This window comes from Carassius auratus, chromosome 5, assembly GCF_003368295.1.
Source record: "Carassius auratus strain Wakin chromosome 5, ASM336829v1, whole genome shotgun sequence".
NCBI classification, from domain to species: domain Eukaryota; kingdom Metazoa; phylum Chordata; class Actinopteri; order Cypriniformes; family Cyprinidae; genus Carassius; species Carassius auratus.
In genome coordinates this window covers 17,940,707-17,959,016 of record NC_039247.1, presented here as the reverse complement: position 1 = coordinate 17,959,016, position 18,310 = coordinate 17,940,707, and the positions used below count along the sequence as shown (strand labels likewise).

The 18,310-nt window shown below is 37.4% G+C and overlaps 1 protein-coding gene across 7 annotated transcripts in view; it reads left to right on the top strand.

Moving 5' to 3' along the window:
- The first annotated feature begins 3,368 nt into the window (after positions 1 to 3,368).
- LOC113079191 (myocyte-specific enhancer factor 2C-like) overlaps positions 3,369 to 18,310 on the top strand; it is a 68,646-nt gene continuing 53,704 nt past the window's right edge. The window contains exons 1-2 of one of the 7 annotated variants that reach the window (XM_026251409.1): positions 3,369 to 3,581; positions 10,307 to 10,406. The gene's annotated coding sequence lies outside the window, so the exon portion shown is untranslated. Of the gene's footprint in view, positions 3,582 to 10,306; positions 10,407 to 12,787; positions 13,214 to 18,310 lie in introns of those variants that run through there. The other 6 variants (XM_026251436.1, XM_026251442.1, XM_026251416.1 and 3 more) reach the window with 6 other exon arrangements.

The following is an 18,310-nucleotide window of genomic DNA, read 5'->3' as shown; positions in this document are numbered from 1 at the left end:
GAATTAGATAAGGGGAAAAAATATTCACTATTAACTACGAGTTTTTCCTTAAAAAAATAAATAAATAAAAAATTATGATTTGCTGCTTATTAATAGTTAGTAAGGTATGTTAAGTTTAGGTATTTCTTCAGGTTAAGAAATCTAGAATATGGTCATGCAGAATAAGGGATAAATACTAATTGTAATAATATAACCTTCACAATCATCGGGACGAAGGAGGCGGGAACCGGCGGACAATCAAATAAAGACTTTAATTACAAAAATAAACACAAAACAGCGCATCAGCCCCTCACGGATGACTGATGTGCACAAATAAAAAGCAAACACAACTAAAAGCCCAGGCCTGGTCCTCTCTCGTCCTTCACTGTCGTCGCTCCAGTTTTATATCCTTCCATCTCCTACGTGGGACTCGAGACCGGTGGTGGGTCGCAGGTGTAGCTCATCTCCAATCACTACACCGGCCTCATTCCTCGTTCCCACGTCCCTCGGCCCCGCCCCACTCGTCGCACTAATAAACAGCCAATATGCTAGTAACATGCATGCTATATAATAAGCAACTACTATTGTTAGTAGTGAGAATTGGTCTTTAAAATAAAGTGTTACTGGAACATTCAGAAGGATGCAACTGACCGATCTAGTTCAGTATGTGGCAGAATAGCATATTCTGCAATTGAGGCAGTGTCAAACCCAAAAAGATTCTGTATATAAATTCAAGCCAATGAATTAAAACTGTTCTTGAATACTTTTCCATGTATCCAAAGTAGTCTATTTTAAAGTGTACTCAGATAACCCATTGTTTCTCCTTAGTAGGTTGGAGAGCTGTTCATGCAGCAGCAGGGTGGTTGTCATCAAAAAGGGGCTCCATGAATGCTAGTGGATGTGTCTGTGGCAACCAAAGTGGTAATAGGGGAAAAAATAAGCTGAGGCACAGCCGTAATCCCGCATTCAGAAGATCCAGATGGCTAACCTTTCAGTCAAAATATTGTTTTTGGAAAGAGGTGTTCAGAATTCTACCTCTCTCTTCCTCGCTCTGTCTAGTGCTCTTGCCTTCTCCAAACCCCAATCCTTCCTCCTTTCTTTCTCTGTACTTTATCAGTTCTATTCAGGCTCAAAGTTCATCAGAACTTTATGGCGTTTGGCATGGAACATGAAATCGCATGATGTGCTTAGCGTGGTTACTGCACACATATGTGTGCGTACTTATGAATGGATGGATGTGCACGTTAAATGTGGGCTCCCTTCAGTCTCCTGGGCAGAACACAAACAGAGTGACCTTGTGTCAAGGAGAGGGCTGACTCGAACCTGCCCATGCCACTCAGTACCATTAATACAGAGATACATTCTTCTTTTTTTTCACAAAAACACAGTTGCTGAGAGTAAGCTGAGAAGTTAATAGCATATGTTATGGCTTAATTTGATTGGGATATTCAAAATAATGAAATATCCAAAGGAATTTTTTGAACTATTTTTAAAGAATTCAATAAATTTAGATTCAGATTTAGATCTTATAAATTAACATTGTGTGTAATAATTATCTGTTGTATAAAATAAAAAAAATATTTTTTCATTCCAAACTTGTATGACTTTGATTGTATTTTGAATAACGTAGGTAACCAAACAATTTTTTAGAATTGAAATTATTTTCAATAAATGTTTTTTTTTTTTTTTTTTAATTTTCATAGTTAATTTATATATATATATATATATATATATATATATATATATATATATATATATATATATATATATATATATACAGTATATATATTGAAATATAGGAAGTACTCTGAAGTACTTTCACTAACTGCACTGCTTTAAAAACAAATTACTGAAAAATAAATCTTTCAGTAGATTCATCAAGATAATTACTATAAATGAGCTGTCAGTGACTAAACTAAAATTGTAATTGCACTGAAGCCTTAAAGAGCTTCAGGAAATGCTGTTTTGGATTTCCTGTTAGTCTTCTGTCACCTTTAAGACAACAAAACACACGGTGTAAAGTACAGACATACTTCCCACACTAAAATATACACATAAAAAAAAAAAAAATCGAACAAATCCTGCTCTTATTCTTTCTCTTTTTCTACCTCACTCACACACTTGGGTCCAGTCAGCGTGCCTCATGGGGGGAGCCGGGCTGGCTCCTGTGGTTGATGGTCGGGGCGTCTCTGCTGCTGTGCATTGCCACACTGGTCCTCTAGAGCCGCACATACAGCCGGACTCCTGCATGCTGCTGCTGCCGCTGGAATACACAGCTTGTGTCCAGCGTTGAGTGCTATAACAGCATGTTCGCTGGCCAGCAGAGACACTGCAGCTTAAAAATGAGTTGAATAAATATTGGAAGGAACTGTCTGTGAGTAATCAAGTGGAGTGAAGAGAGACAGCAAAGAAGGACAAAACAGGAAAGGTGTGCTGACTCAGAAATGCAGTTTTCCAGGTTGTCGCTCTGGATGCTGAATGAGGCATGGAATCATAACTAAGTTAAGATAAGTGGAGAGGGCCAATAATAAATGCAATTACAAAGAAATTATGCTCTGTACAGTATGGGATAATTATGTTTTTTTTCCCCGGCTTAATAGTTTCCTCTTCCCCTGTTACACTTTAACTATTTTTGTCATATATTTGTGTCCCATTTCAATGAAATGTCCATTAGCTATGTATGAAGAACTCATTCCTTCTTACCAAAACCCATTCCCATTAAAGGTCAGATATCCCCAGGATATTGTAAACAGGGTCAATGCAAATGCAATGTCACTGAGAGAATGGAAGTCCGTGAGCCCCTGGGAATACACTTTTGAAGCGGGAAATGCTTGTCTTCCCTGTAGTTGCACTATTCCAGGTTAAAATATCATTCATAATCGGATTGTTGTAAATATTTCTTGAAATTACACATTGTGTGGCTGGCCTTACAGTGTTTGTGGTATTAATTAGAACCGTACAGAAATAATGGCGATCAATGACATGAATCATTGCTTTTACTCAACACTCTCACAAATGCTTTTATAATTAAAATGTGGGATAGATAGATAGATAGATAGATAGATAGATAGATAGATAGATAGATAGATAGATAGATAGATAGATAGATAGATAGATAGATAGATAGATATGTTAATGTATGTTCTTATGTAAGGCTTGTCTATTTTGCTTGATGATTTTGATGACAGTTAGGATAGCAATTCCAGGAATGACAAAGGTATGAGTGTCACTGATATCTCTCGAGCCTAAATTTACCTCTGAGCCTGGAGAGATGGGAACAGGTGGAGATCAGGCACTGCCAAATACTTGTGCCACAAATCTTATGGGCCACTTTTTCATGGGGGTGTGTGTTTAGGGAGCAAGTGTCTCATTTCTGTGTGTATGCATAGCAACCTTTTCAGTTTCAAGAACGTTTGCAGGGCAACACAACCCACATCGGGTTTCTGCTGAAAGCCAGCTGGTCTGGCTCCGTTAATGCAGGGCATTTCTCTTGTTTCGTTTCTTTTTGTTTTATTTATTTTATTTTTTATGAATTCGATTAACCTGGCCCACAGCTGGAGCTGCAGGGTGTGACTTCCTGGGGAAGCACAAGAACGGCACCGGTGAGTTTGTCTTCTCCGAGCTCTTCCCTTCCTCCTTCCCCAATTGTGATGAGCCGAAAAAGTATGTCTGTGGAAAAACTGAGAACTGCATAGTGGCCGAGCATGGTAGAGACTGGTGTTTTATTTGTTCTTCTGTGAGGGGGTTTCAGTTCAAACAGTTTGAACCGTGAAATTTAAGGGCTCCGAAACAACAAAACATCTATTTAATCCACAAAATGATTTGTACTCATTTGTATAGGTAATCTACAACTGATCACAGACATGAGAGGACTCTATTTGATGTGTTTATGTTGTTCTAATTCCTCAATGTCAGACTTAACTAGAACTCATGTTTAGAGTAATTGAATCCATCAACTACAGTATTTGCTTCATTTGAAGTGAAACATGGGGGAAACCTCCGAGCCTCAGCACAGTGTAGATTTTTTTCACTTCTAGCTAGCAGCCACTACTGAATCAATATCAGTTTGTATCACTCAGGCCTTAGTATAAGTTATAACAGGGGAATCGGTGAGCTTACGCTAGCAGAAATGGTCTGAACGGTTTGAAAAGTTTGCACATGGGAACTCAGGGAATCTGTGGGAAGTGTATAAAAAGAAAGAAACTTGAGGAATACCGTTTGTTATTGTGAGAGATATAGAAAATGTAAAGAAAAATCGCATCAGTATAATAATAACTGTATATATTGGATAGACGGGAGGATGGGATTTTTTTTCTCTATCAAAAATAATTATTTCAGAGACATAGATAGATTTTTATTTACTTATAATATTATAATATTTACAAGACTCAACAATATGCGGTTCAATTTGACATCAGGTTAGTCCTTTGAGAATAAAATCCAGATTCAATCTGCCTTCTCCTCTAGCGTATTCTGAGAATAATATTTCTGAGGCAGCATATTTTTTAAGAAAGCATCACTTACAAGCTTTCTGCCATCTAATCCCTCTCTTCCTGGGTGTTCAGAGTATGACATTCTGCACCCCCCACCATCCCACCCCATGGAGACGCAGGCAAGGCAGCTCTGACCCAGTTTACCAAAGCTCCCATGTTTGTCATGTGAAAAACTTTCTCGCTGCCAAAATAAATAAATAAATACAAATCTTTGATCTGAATTGTGGTTGGGAGAGAACGTTGCTTTCTCACAGCAAAGGTGATGCACTTTGTAGAGAAGGCACCCTTTTCTTTTTGAACCCTTCTCTGTCTATTCGCCAGTGGCTATGTCAGGATTCGGTTTGTCTGCGTGTGTGAGTGTGTGTGTGTGTGTGTTTCCCTGAACTAGTCCTCGTCTCCCAAGCTCCTGCAGGCTCTTGTGTTCTTTTCAAAATCTTTAATAGCCACAAATTACCTGGAAATTACACAAATATGGCAGTCAGCAGTGTTTGCTTGCCCTCGTATTTATCAGCTCATCTAAAAGCATAAGTGATCTGACTTTAGCTATGAACTGCAAGTAGCAGCAGCGTTCGGCGTTAAGGGTGCGACAAAGACAGACCTGTTTGTGCACTAATGTCGCTATTAAGTTTAAATGAACTACAAAACATATACGGTGTTGAGAAATGAACCCCCCACGTTTATTTATATTAATCACAGTTGGCACGCAGGCGTTGCAGTAGTTACCATGCTTATGTTGCATATTGCAGATCCAGATGCTATGTTCTTAGGTTACATGCTTCCATGTTACTGTCTGTCAGACGAGTATTTCATATTTAAAGCTAATTCTCAGAAAATGGTGACATTTTAAACACATGGAAACACATGGTTTCTTTCTCTTGCGTTGAAAAAAAAGGGACAATCGTCTTTGTCCTACTATAATTTCTTGCAGTGGCGGCTTACTTTTTCTTTTTTTTCTCTTTCTTCTCTCTCTTGTTCATAATCTAATTCCAGTTTTTCACACTGGAGCTGTAGCCTTGGCCGTTTGTCGTTGCTCCTTTCTTCCTTTATTCACTTTCCCTCATCTAACTCCTCTCTGCCCCTTGGAGAGGGTGGCGTCGGCGCAGCGCTCTGCTCTTTCGTGGATCTTGCATGTTGGATGGGGCCCGTCTGAATCTACAAAACACGAGCGCTTCACCGCCTTTTGATCTCAGGCTAATCTCTGTTGCCTGCCTCCAGTCTCATCTTGTTTGAATAAGAATGAGTCTGGGGTGCTATTGCAGGCACAAAGAGGTTTAGGCGGCATCCGTTCAGCAGAGCTGCGCTGCGAGGAGAAGTGTACATCCAGGATCACTCATTAGACTCAGCGCTCCTATGCTTCTATATTCTCCAGTGTGAATCTTCAGCAAGTGTGTGTGTGAGGGTGGATTTCAGATTTTCTGAAAAAAAAAAACATTTTATTTTATCTAAATAGTAATTTAGTGGCTTTTGCTGGAAATATAATGAGAACTTGAGATCCATCCATTTTATGATATGACTTCTCTAAAGTGGCTCACAATAATGAAACATTTTAAAATCATCAATATCTACAACTCCTAAGGGACAGTTCACCAAAAATGAAAATTCTGTCATTATAATTTGTTTATTTTATTTATTTATTTTTACTTTTAAACCTGTATGACTGACTTTCCTCTGTGAGGAGAAATATAATGGAATGTGTTATTTTCCATACAAGGAATGTGAATTGTGAGCATGACCTTGCAATTCTGGATATATATATATTTTGTATTATTTGATTTATTTATTTATTTTATTATTTTTTTGACAGAAAATGTTTCTTGAGCAGCATATTAGAATGATTTCTTAAGGATCGTGTGACACTGAAGACTGGAGTAATGGCTGCTGAAAATACAGCTTTACCATCACAGGAATAAATTACATTTTACAATTTTTTTACGTTTTTTTTAAATTGCAGTCATTGTTCACAATAATAATGTTTTTAAAGTAAATGTATCAAACAATGGCAGCCTTGTTGACACAAAACATTTGTAAAAAAAAATCTTACGACTCCAAGTTTTTGAAAAGTAGTGTACATTTAGTGTGTTTGGACATGAGAGAGAAATAATGAGAGAGTTTTTAGTTTTAGGTGAGCTTATTCTCTAAAGGTGCTTTGTAAAATCTTGGTTTGTGTAATTTATGGGTAAGGCCGTTATAATAACACAACTTTTCCACTGCGGGCCTAAGATCCAGTCTATTCTGCGGGCATAGAGTAGGGGCTTCTCAGTTCATGTCTCAGGTCAGCAGGACCTTGCTCCTTTTTATCTACTTCAGTCTGAGAAGAGAACGCAAGAGAGTTAAAAGTGTAAAAGTGAGTTTTATTTCTTTACCATCTGAAGTGTGCACGAGTGTAGCTGTGCAGCAGTTTCAGCATTGTTGGAAAGAGAGAGAATAAATGAGAGAATGAAACAGACAAAGAGTGAAGTCTTGAAAGAGACTAAAAGAACTGCATTTGAAAGAACTGCAGATGGCTAATAAATTTTTGTGGCAAAATATTTCTGAAATAAAACACATCAGACATACTTATACAGCACATGCATGTAACCACCCCCTGCACAGATAATCTACACTGTCCGGTAAGGGAACTATTATGAGCAGTTTGGAACAAATATAAGAAAATATAGGTAGAATTTCCATTGACTGTCCATAATGCCCACCATCTGTTAGGACCCAACTTCTTCCCAAGCTCAGGAAACACCGGCTGGCACTCTTAATATAAGTCTGGAGACAGAAAAATGTGATGTTGGCATCTTTTTAAGTGCCACCGTTGTGAGAGAGAGAGAGAGAGAGAGAGCGAGAAACCTTACTGAAACAATGAAATAACTGTGCAAGTTTCACAGAGGTTATGAGTGAATAAGTTTCCACTGGTCAAATTAGGAAAAATCATTAGAGTATGATGACTGACAATTTAAGGTGCTCTCAGTATGGGACAGAGAGTATGTGCCAGTGTTTTTATTGGTGAATTGAGAGATTTGCAACTTAGTATATATTTTATTTATTTAAATGCTTGTTACTTCTAGTCATGCTGCTAAATGCTTGTTGCTATTATTAGCTGATGGACAGGGTGGACTCATCCTTGAGAAAGCCTTAGTGCACCCCTGCTGGAAGAGGAATACATTGCAGTTACACATTTCACTCATGAGGCAGAGAACTGTTCAAATAAAGTGTCCCTAAAGCTGTGCTCATACATGCTAAAAGATATATAGTTTTCAACTTTTACTGCCATTTGACACTAACTCCTATTTAGGCCTCCATTAGCAAGTGGGACAGAGTACAGGTGTATTGACAGGGGAGACAAAGACTTCAGTAGAGTGCAGGGTAACTGGAACTGGGGTGGCTTTTTCCAGCACACAGCTTTACTGAAACCAGAGCAGCAGCATCCTGCACAAAGGCTTAACTGAGTTGTGCTGCTTGTGGTTCATCTATAATGAATCAAAAGTGTAGCGTTCACGCGCTGTTTGCCCAACAGAACATGCAAATTACCAAATTTGTCCCCAGACGAGTCAACCCTTCGCTACCGGTTTTCTTCCAACCACAATATGTGTTAGTGAGCTCAGGTGCTATTTAAATGCAATGAAGAGAGAGCTCAAACCGTGATGATTTCATCAGCTATGCACTTTCAGAAGTTTCTAAGTAAAATGTATTCTTGGAAAGTTAAAGTTGCACTTTTTTATTACTTTGAGATCCATTGAAAGTTGCAGCCGTATAAGAATGGCTTGCTGTAGATAAGGACTTTTTGAAGGGTCAGAGCTAATGTAAGATGAGATCTCTGCCTGCATTGAGAACTATTAATCCTGATCTTAAATGGCTGGTGTGATGAAGTGAATCATCTGATTAATATCTGTTCCAGATTGGCCAAAAATAATCAAAAGGGTGGATCAAATTCAGTTAGCATGAAGGATCTTTATGAAATGAATTAATGACACTGTAAGGTGAGCATGCAGTGGCACGTCTTATACATTTGTGTGCAGCTACTGTATGATAATACTGTAGCTTAAAATTATAATGATTTCAGACGTTCCATGTCATGTTTTTATTCATCCACCAAGTCTTGTTTGGGGTCTCAAATACCCCAGTGCCTTTTTAATATCTTGAAAAACAACACATTTCATATGTGTTTTTCTTTTGACTATAGGGCACCAAAACATATGAATAAGGAAAAAAAGGGGTAGGGGTTTATATTAATAAATAGGTTATTAATAATAATAATAATAATAAAATATTATTATTATTATTATTATAGCTATATATTATTATACATTTATTTAAATGTACAATTTTCAAATACATACTGAGACAAATAGATACTGAATTGAAGTAACAAAATAAAAAAATATATAATATAAAATTTACACCCACTTTGAGACTCTTACGTAACTCTGTGCTGCATAAATACCCAGTTAGTAAGTGTGTTTTTCCTCTGTCTGCCTATCTAAAACTTCAAAGTTTAGGAGAGGAAAGAGGGAAAGAGAGGAAACCGGGTGAAATTTTAAGGTTGCAAAGAGAGAGAGAGAGAGAGAGAGAGAAGCAGAGGGGAGGAGTGAGATAAACTGACAAAATAAGGAGGGGAAAAGAAGAATCTATGATCCGGCCAGACTTGGGAGACAGGCTCATCCCGGCGCTCTCATGCACTGTGAAAGCTCAGCGCTGGTGTTTGAGCACTTGACACTGTTATCAGCTCTGACAGCCAGATTGTGTTTTCACATGAGTGTGATCAGCAACAGATTACACACACGTAGACTCATGCACACACTCATACACTAACAGCCTTGCTGGTTCCTGTTTGCCAAAGAAAACGTGTTGATGTTTATCATGCTCTTAAAATAAAACCAAATAGAGGCCTTGTCCCTCTATCCTCCCGAACGTCTGACTGAAGATAATAAGACACACATGGGTAACTACCGGGCTCCTGAAAAGAAAACAACGTAGGCGGGATTGTTGTCAGCCACTAACATTGTGTATTTATCTTCCATCTTCTTCCATCTGCTCGTTGCAAACATGAACAATGAGGCCGAAACCTCAAAATTACCTTTCTCTGAAAGCCTCTTGTATGTGTATACGAAATGACATAACCACTACTGGACACTTTCCTTGTGGCTTTGAACTTACTGGAAGTAGGACTGTTGATCCTGAGTGATGGCAAGCAGGGTTAGTTTAGACCGACAGTCTGGTAGCGATCGACAGCCAAAGAAAACAAGAGGGAGAATAATTCATTTGTGTATACACATGTATCCAGTATGTGTCTGTCTGTTTGTAAATTAGGTCAGGAAAACTAACTAATCTTTACAGTGTTTTATGTTGTTAAGTTTCCATTGACAGAAACCCTCTTTTGAGATGTTACAGTAAAGTGCCTTTAGGGAACATCTACCCCGTCTGCACAATGTTTAGTAGACTGAACTAATGTTCTTAAATTTGCCAATCCAAAATCAAACCAAATATATTTAAAATGTGTAAAATAAATATTTGTTTTACACATAAATATATAAAACGTTCTTTTATATACATACACATATAAAATAATGAAAAATAAAGTCTAGGGCAAGTGGATTAAAACTGCAAATGCTTCTGCAGATCAACATCAATGATATAGTTGGTGTAGTTGCTGTAGTTACTGTTGTTTCTGTTCCTCTTCCTGTTCTTTACCCAGTTTACCTACCACATTAATATGCAAGAGGAAACTCAATAACATTGTTTATAGATTTATTTATTCCTTTTGTAGTTCCCCCAGCCATACACTGCCTAGATAGCTATTAACACAGAAATAATTTCTCTCTCTCTCTCTCTCTCTCTCTCTTCACCAGGTGCCAACTACACAAACAAAACTGCACTCTGAAACCTAAGAGGGTCTTCCTGGTAAATCTGTGTGCTGGAGCTGGAAGAACTGAAGGAATTGTGAACACGGTGGGTATAGCATAATATACATGCTTTATAGACATACAAGTAAATAAAAGTGATATTGTGGCCTGCTGATCCCGAGGCTAAAAGCATTTCCATTGACTCATATAGCTGACTGGCCAAATGTAAGGAACTGTATGGTGTTAATGCGTGGTGAATCAGAGAATCTGATAAAACTTGTCACATTTTACAAGAAGATAATTGTCTGTTGTGCTTACGTTTTGCACCTTTCAATTTCTACGACTAAAACAAATGCTTGAAAGATAGATTCATTGTTACTCTTAATGAAAAGCATATGCTGTATTAAATTTTTGCTAATAAATTAGAGAAGGTTTAGCAAAAACTGTGGAATTAAATGAATAAAAATAAGAAAAGCCTAGTGTAATGACAAGTAAACAAACAGAAATGAAAAAAGAAAAAAATTCACTAAACTGGCTGTCGGTGACAGTGCCAAGAAAACCAACATGTTCACATTCTCTGGTTTAAGAAGCAGTCTATTAGTTTACTTTGCATTTTGCTTGAAAGACAAGTCCTCTGTCTGCCATTGTTTCCTCAGTATTCACGTCATTTTTGTGGACGTGGTGTATTTCTGTCACGCTGAATAACAATAATTTGTATTTGCATTATTGTTAGGATTAGGTTTAGGGTTTGGGTAGGTGGAGACGTTAATAAAACACAATTTAATTGGTAGAAAATTACATTTATTGTTAACTTCTGGATGTAGATGTATCCATTTTAGCCACAGCCCACTGAAAGCACCTCTCTCACCTCACTCTGTTCACGTGATCAGTGAAATCTGAATCTTGCTGCGACTCTGCAGTGCACGCTGGATAGAGCAGAGAAGATGCTTTCAGTTTACAATTGTAGCATCCATTGTCCAACTGAACTAAACGATTTTTATTAGTATTAAAAAAAAAGCAAAACGACAGTGGGGGGCGGTGTCACAGTGATCGAGTAATGTTTTTCGGTGTGGGGCCGAACACCGGGTAATACTGGTAACACTGACTACCGCAGCAAGCCTATTAGAATGTGGTATTATATACTTTAGCTGGTGGAACCGAAGCTGTATTGATCTAGATATTGAAATTACCAATAAAAATGCAATTCAAGATTACAGTGTCTTGTGAGCCAGAGGGTGGATCTCACGGAAGCTGATACCACTGGGTCCAGTTACAGTCTGTCAGGCAGATTAGCAGGTTTTATTAATTCATTAACTAATTTCATGTTTTACTTCTACCACTGGTTTGTCTGTCAGTGACTCAAGTGGTGCTTAAGGTTAATTCTAAGGAAATAGCTTCACATAACAACAAAATATCAGCATGAAGAAATTCAGATGACTGCTTTAAGATGGGGAACTGAAAAAACAGCAATATGATAGTTTCTATTCCTTTATTAACCCTTTAACGTGAATTCAATGATTATTTCTGAACATTTACAAGGTGGTCTTTGGCATGGAGAGTTTTGGTGATTGCAGCCAAGATTCTTAATTATCATCTCTTGATTCATCAGTTAGATGCGTGATTTATTCATGTTTAGCATGTGTTAAAGTACTTATCTCCAGTGATATAGAAACTCATTTAAATATATGGTGAGAAGATTGGGCTATGAGAGGGCACTAATCTATGCAATTTATGAATTAAAGTGCTAGGAGAAATTATGTTTTATGTAGGAGAAAAATGTTTTTTATGTTTTCACATAACAATATCTTTGTTTCCACTTATTTAATTATCTTTACAATGTTGCAGCTTGATTTTCTTTATTGCTAATTAAACTCAAAGTTATTGAAAACATGTGATAAACATATAACTGCAGGTTTTCCCTTCGAATATACTTCAAAATATAAAACAGCAAATTAACTTCAGTTTTACATTTGTTCAAATATTTTACATTTATTGCATCAGGCTAGAACTATTGATTCTAAATCCTTGTTACAGGTTCTTGTTTCAGTGTAATTATAGGCGACATTTAAGTACTAAGTAATATTAATTAACTACATGTACTGTATGGTTAGGGTTAGGAAGAGGGTTTGGTTTAGGTTTAGTTGTAGCCAGTGTAATCATGCATAAGTTATTGTTATCACTAGCCTATAATTATCCTACATGTAGCTAATGTCTAACATGTAAGGACACCAAAATAAAGTGTTAACATAACTATATCTATATAGTAAAACAACAACAAATAACATTATATAGGCCTATATATATATATATATATATATATATATATATATATATATATATATATATATATATATATATATATATATATATATATATAATTTTCCGTTTAAATAAATTGCAAATTATTTAAAAGATCATTAAAAGTCACAAAACTAAAAGTATCACTGTGAACAGGCACACGTTGACACTATACACAATGTGATTTGACTTTATCAGGCAGGAGATAAAAACGCATTAGTGTTGCGCTTCTTTCAGTAAAACACTGGAATGATGTAAGCCCGTCCCCCTTTCAAGAGTAAACCCGATTATTTGCCCTGCGTAGAGAGAGAGAGAGAGAGAGAGAGAGAGAGAGAGAGAGAGAGAGAGGCGCGGAGCTCAACATCATCAGTCGCAATAACGTCTTAATCATTCCTCACCGTGGACGACTGACACCAACCTCAGCATCTGACACGCTTTTTTATTAGACACGAGAAAAGAAACACGCGTTAAGAAAACGGCAGTTTATTTTGTTTCTGGTGCTTGTGATTTTTGGTGGATTTTAAGGGTGAAGCGGTGAAGTCCACCCGGCGGCTCAACACCTTCCGTCACACCGCAGGACAAACTTCACCGGACACACTTCAGACGCACCATGAAGTAAGTCACACTGGTACCGGACAGTTCGTTGATACATTATGTGACATTGTTGGTAAACAATTATTCGATGAGTTTTTATACTAACCCAATAAGGGAGAGAGGTGATGTAGCTCCGTTAAGAGAGTTGACATGACAGCTCACGTCACTTCTGTGACTACTGACATGAGAAGCACAAACTTCTGTTTCTTTGCGTCTAGAGATTTTTTTAAAGAGAAAAAAGGCGCGTGCTTTTTGTTTGGGTCTTTTAAAGTGTTTTATCAGCTCGCAGAATCAGCCGACTCTCTTAACAGCGCTCGTGAATGAACAGCTACTGCCGTTGTGAATATTGTAAAAGAGCTGGTCGGTGATGTGTGGAGGTCTGAGGGTCATCACCCGATAAATGCAGTGATGAATTAACGGGCGCTCAAATATGTTCAACTTTCATTCGCGTCATTGACTATATTATTTTTAACTGCCGGCAGATCAAGCGCCACAGCCTAAAATTGAATTAGACCAACTTTTGCTAGTAAATTCATACATAAATAAAACTAAATAAAATAAAAAGAAAGAAACCACAGCATCGTGAATAGCAATATTAGTAATACTAGACACTATAAATATTCTACTACCTAAACTCTGGCTAAGAGACCATATTTTATTGCCCTAAGTCCATAGTTTTCAGTCTCAGTAAGCTTAAAGGGAAGATTACTAGCTTTAAACAAGTTTATATACATTCAAACTTATTATATATATATATATATATTTGAATAAATATTATGAATAAATTTAGAGAGAACAGTTATTTAGAGGGTCAATTGTTAGCAATGTACAATTTCATCCTATCATAATGAATTAAAGTGTTTTTATCTAGACAAAGAAGTTATTTATGTTTATATATATATATATATATATATATATATATATATATATATATATATATATATATATATATGTTTAAATGTTGCATTTGGAATGAGCTGAATCTGTGTGAGCAACACTTTTTATATTAGTTTTTTCAGGAGCTACTGTAAGAAGCTGTTATAATCTAATTACATTTTGAAGTGATTAATTAAGCTGGTAGTTGCAATATATGAGAATCTGCATTCTTTTACAAGTAAAGGTGAAGACAGATGCAGATGTAAATGAAAGAATGTGATTGTTTAATTTGCAGGATATTTACTTTTTGGCACTTTTTTATGTATTAACAATTTTTTTTCTTGCATTCCTTTACTTAAGCATGAAATAATATGATAGTTAACACGTCATAGTTTTTATTTGATCAGTTTAAGTAGCACTGCAAATTTTCAGACGGGTACAATTTCTCACTGCAAAAGGGCGTCATGTATTGTATTTCTGTCACTTCTTCAAGTGCACTCTCTTTCAGCCTATACTGTCGGACAGGCAAACACAATCAATGAAGCTCCTGTATGTGTGTGTATGTACATGTGTGTAAGTGTCTGACCTGTTGTTCTCTTGGGATTTAGTGTTTGCTTAATCTGCCCAAGAGGAAAAAGAAGAACACACTCTCATGTGAACATATGATTACACTCAATAGCCGTGCACATATACGCACACACACGCACACACACACAAACACGAGCGGTCCTCTTCAGACCTGTCGTCTCTAGGAAATCACCAGGGATTTGGCTTCTGTTGATTCACAAAACCAGCAGTGACAACATGGCCTTACACTTCTCTCAGAGAGGGATCAGCTCTCCACGTGTCACTCTGATTGGCTGAGGTACTTGAGCCGATTGTCAGGGGCATTTACAGGCAGTTTGTGTGCCCCTCCGAAGCACAAGTTTACACTGGGTTGTACTGTCTTCAGGGTTATTTGTTGAAAGAAAATGATAGGTGAATTACATTTCTTTTTCTGTCAGTCAAAGAAAGCATGTGCAGTGTAATGAATGATTATTAATCTTCAAGCAAAGGCAGGCATTATGCCGAAAATGATGTAGTTATTAATTCGAAGTAATAGGTATTCATCAAAATGTGTTCTAAATTACCCCCCCCCCCACCACCACCACCAAATAAATCATTCTACATGTTTAAACCAAACATTTTCTAACAATCTCTCAGTAAGTTTCATGAGCTTACGGAGAAAGAAAAAAAAATCAGTATTTTCTTTGTAACTCTTCAGCAATATCAGCCCCATTTTATAACACAGCACAGTTCATTTTCTCATATCGTTGTTTCCATACTCTCTCAGCTTCTTTTACTAGGCTTAAAAATTAGTTTAATAAAGCAAATAAGTCACTTTTACCCTCAAAGAGGTTATGATGTTTGGCATTAGATGAGCGTACTCAGCGCACACGAGTCTGTCCTGGTTTTAGCATCATGAATTTAACTTTGCGTCTGTCTCTATTTTGTAATTAGCAGTGACGCTTGGCAACTTTCTTTCTCGCTGTAAAGTGGAAGGTGGTGTTTGGAGCTGATTCGCCAGAGTGCTGCTCAATCACAGAGGAATAGTCCTTGCCTTTGATGTTTAATTACATTGTGAAAAGAATATTTCTGCATAAAATTGCATTTTTCAGCTGAGCCTTCTCTGTTCTAAAGATCTGCTGTGGGTTGACGTAGTATGTACCGAACACACAGTAATTATTATGTATGCTGTAGAAGTCTGCTTGAATGTAGCCGGAAATAGTAGTAGAGTTGTGTATTTGCTTGGTCTAAGAAAAATTATATTTTACTGTGTATTTGTAAATGAGCAGATGATAGAAAGCTGGTAGAGGCTGCTACAAGGAGGCTGCGATGACAGACAAGTCCGTGTGCGTGCGTACGCCGAATGAATGTGCGCAACAGATCACACAGCGAACACCAGATTAGTAAATCAGTCAGAGGAGTAAAGGTGTCTCCTGTTTCATCTAACTCCTCTTCAGCTTTGGGTGGTCCAGCAGGGAGCCCCTTCTGTCCTTGCTCTCCTTAAATATCCACTTTGGTCAGTATCCTAGGAAAATAGAGCACATTTTAAGCTAGACAAGAGTCCACAGAACAGTTAAAACAGTTTAGGTAAAGGTTCATCCCTACATTCAAGAGCTTATTTTATCTAGGCATGTATATTTGATGCAATCCAGCATTCCGTATTTAAAGTGTCTATGTGTGTTTTTTCTTTTTTTTCTTTTTATTTATTTTTTGTGGATGTTGCACTCATGTTAGAGTTGGTGATTTAAAATATACAGTTTAAGAACCAGATCAGAGATTTCACACTTTCCTATTTTAATGCAAAATAAATAAATAAATACATCCGGTCAAGTTTCTAAGTCTCGATGGCAATCCATCTTTTTTTTTTCTTGAACCATGTGGATATGCGTTTGCTGACTCCGTGCTTAAACACTGGAGATGGACGGTGCATTTCATGATAAAGCACAGTGGCACAGTGTGTGCGTCTCACTTCATAGCAGAGGGACCCATGGCACACTGGTGGACGAGGGCCAAAAATGCGACGAAAAGAAAATCTTACAAAAATATATATATAATAAAATAAAAAAATGGGAGACAAGTCAAGAGGGTAGGGGAGGGGGAAAATGCTGAAATATTTTCCAGCAAATGTAATTTATCTTTGTCAGTGGGGCAGCATAGCCCAGTCATTCTGTAAGGTTCTCCAGTGAGAGGGGGGACAGAGGGGCCTCTATGCCCCAGCTTCACATAACATTCATAACCCAGACGTCTCTGTCGCCGGAGCTGTCCGTAGCACAGTGCCGTTTGGCAAGGCGTGTATTTTTAGCAATTTCTGAAAACACAACGGACTCGAAGGTCCTCTTGACACTTTCAGAGCGTTGCAACGCTGTGATTTTTATCATCGCACACTGTTTCACGTGTTATTTTTTAGCTTGTTCGGTACTAAACACAGGCTAACACAGACAACTGCCAGACATGATTCAAATAGGCTTGAACATAAAACTGTGGATGGAAATAAGAGTTTCGTTTCATTAGTGTGAGGCTGAGGTGTTTCATTCAGCCGAGCTTATAAAGACAGCCTCTCGGGCGCTCGCAAGAGCAGCTCTCACGAGCGGTGTCCTGCCAAGCTACACACGTGTGTCTTTCTGCAGTCATCTGTGCCGTTCTCAACAGCGGCCTGTCAGCATCGGAGGCTGAAACTTTGGAAAAAGCATGCCGCGCTGGACACTCGAGATCCGAGGAAGAGAAAGAAAAAGAAAAGTCGTTAAAACAGAAGAGGAGATGTGTCTGCGAGCCTGGCATTGTGACACTTAATGCCTTTATGTTTGTGGTGGCTTTTGCAGAGGGTCCTTCAGCAAGCTGTCACCCACCACCAAAACAACCAATCAAACGAGCCAGTTTCAGCCATTGGCTGTTTGTTCCATCTTAATTCAATTTATTTCTACTTTAAATGTTCGGTGCAATTAATTTTAGACTGTATAAAATAATATATTAGGATTGTATAAATATATATATAGTATTAAGTTGTTTTGGAAAACTGAAAACTTATCTCTTCCTTGTTTTGAAATTGTATATTGCTGGTACTTCTTGTGTTATCGTCCCCTTATGATAAATCACAAATTCGTCATTTATAATTTGCTTTGAATCAAAGCATCTGCTAAAATAATAAAAGTACATTTATATGTTTTCATAGATAACAAAATAGTTTAAATCTTGCACAGTAAATATCATGTATATTTAGAATTTTTTGTCTTTATATTATTTTAATATTATATATTTTTTTCTATTGTTAGATAGAAAATGACCAAAAAAGAAAGAAAATACATATAAATGTATTTGTTTCTTTTCTCTTTTTAACAATGGAACAAGAGAAGTCTAAGAGCCAAGATTTTTCCTCATAGTTCTTAAAGTATTTTTTCCTTTCTCCACAGTATACTGTTTACTTTGATGTATGACTTTTCTTCCAGTAGTTACTCCGGAGTACAGCCAATGATGTCATTAATTTTATTGCAGATGCTCCATCTGGAAAAGAAGAGAATGAAAGAGAGAGCGGGAGATATAAAGTGTGAGTGAGTGAGAGCGAGAAGAAGGAAAGGAAATGTGCGGCACCTACTTGTATACATAATTAATAAGAGCAGCACTTCATTTGAAACTTCAGGGTTTGCTGGCCAGTGTAGGACAGGCCACGGAGTGCTCTCTGCTTTGTATGGTGAAGTGCGG